Below are 2,112 nucleotides of genomic sequence, written 5' to 3' on the forward strand. Positions count from 1 at the left end.
GAGAGAGAGAGAGAGAGAGAGAGAGAGAGAGAAATTGAGAGAGGGGGAGAGAGAGAGAGAGAGAGATTAAACCACCTAAAGTCCCAGAGCTGGTTAGACCCTGAAGCAGAGTACAAACACCAATTTTCTTACATTTTCTTAACTTCAGCTAAGCCTTCCACTACGAGGCTCCCCAGTAACGTCTGGCTGCTCCACAGACCCAGAGAGCATCCTGACCTGTGCCTGCCCATCACGGCCTCCCCCAAATGAGCCCTTGAGCTCGTTACCCCACGTTTCTCTAGAACGGGCCGCCGTGGCTGGGTTCGTCGGTGTTGTCGTGTTGGGGTGGTTTGTTTTCTTTTTGCCAAAGTGAATTTGCTCGGCGAGGCCCAGGTATGCGGAGCAGCCCAGGCTAATCGCCCGAATGGCCGGAGATGCACAAACCAAGGGCAGAGCCAGGAGGATGGGCAGAGCCCTGAAGCCAGTCCATCCTCCCCAGTTCTCCCGAGGCCGCGGCGGCCCCCCCGGTTCCCCTTGATTGGCAGGAGAGTAAACAGGCTGGCCCGAGGTATGGGGGGTGCGGAGTGCTCCTGACTAGCGCCAGTCCCAGGAGGAATGTAGGGCCTGACCTTTTGCATGAGATAATCCAGACCAGAGCTGAATTCACGGGGAGGGGGGACATTCCTGAAAGTTTTCAAGGTTTTTTCTCCTGGTTTGTTTTTTTTTCTAGGCTGGGAGATTAGAATTTTTTGTCTGATTTGAAAAGATCACGACTCACTCTTTGTGGCAGCCGAAAACTAGAAGAAAGTGGGTGAGGATTCCCTTCCTTTGGAGCCTGGATGAATCAATTGTGGTCTATGAATTTAGTGGATATTTCTTTTTTTTTTTTAAACCTTAACTTCGGTGTATCAGCTCCTTGGTGGAAGAGTGCTAAGGGTGGGCCATAGGGGTCAAGTGACTTGTCCAGGGTCACACAGCTGGGAAGTGTCTGAGGCCAGATTTGAACCCAGGACCTCCTGTCTCTAGGCCTCTCAATCCACTGAGCTATCCAGCTGCTCTTTAGTGGATATTTCTGTAGCACAAGAAATAATGAATAGGAGGAGCTTGGAGAAACTTGGGAAAATGTGCAAGAACTAGAAGGAAAAGGCCTAAATCTGGTGTCAGAGACCCGGGTTCGAGGCCTCCTTCTACGCTGAATTGTCTCTATGATTTCTCTTTGCTTCTCCAAGAACAAATTTCCTAATGACAGGAGGAGGGGGCAGAGTTGACAGCAAATATTTCTTCAGAACCTTCTATGTTGGGGCTAGCTAGAGAGCATAATGGAAAGAGCACCAGGCCTAGAGTCAGGAGGATCTGGGTTCAAATTTGACCTCAGACATTTCCTAGCTGTGCGACCCTGGACAAGTCACTTAACCTCTGCCTCATTTTCTTCATCTATAAAACAGAGATTATAATTGGGTTGTTGTGAAGATCAGATAGGATAAAAGATGTAAATGCATTTTTTAAACTTGTTAAAGAGCTATAGAAATGTTTTTATTCTAGTTTTTTTCCAACTAACAAAAATCTTTTTTTCCTCTCTCGCCTCCCAACAAAATAAAAGAGAAAAACAAAGGGTTTTTTCCCTTACAAAACACTTCTACCACAAAGGTATGTTTAAACAAAATAAATCCCACCTTGTGGCAATTTTCAAAAAAACCTGTTTCCCTCCGTACCCAGAATCCATCGCCTCTCTATCAGGAGGTAAGTAGTATGATTGCGTTGTTTGTTGTTTGTTTTTTTAAAAAACACTTATAGAGGGCAGCTGGGTAGCTCAGTGGATTGAGAGTCAGGTCTAGAGACAGGAGGTCCTAGGTTCAAATCTGGCCTCAGACACTTCCTAGCCATGTGACCCTGGGCAAGTCACTTGACCCCCATTGCCTGCCCTTACCACTCTTCTGCCTTGGAGTCAATACACAGTATTGATTCCAAGATGGAAGGTGAGGGTTTAAAAAAAAGAATAGGGGAAAAAAAAACACTTACCATCGGGCTTAGAATCAATTCTAAGTATAGGCTTCAAGGCAGAAAAGTGGTAAGAGCTAGGCAATGGGAGTTCAGTGACTTGGCTAGGGTCACATAGTTAGAGTCTGAGGTCAA

Source organism: Gracilinanus agilis, chromosome 5 (genome assembly GCF_016433145.1).
Source record: "Gracilinanus agilis isolate LMUSP501 chromosome 5, AgileGrace, whole genome shotgun sequence".
Taxonomy (NCBI): domain Eukaryota; kingdom Metazoa; phylum Chordata; class Mammalia; order Didelphimorphia; family Didelphidae; genus Gracilinanus; species Gracilinanus agilis.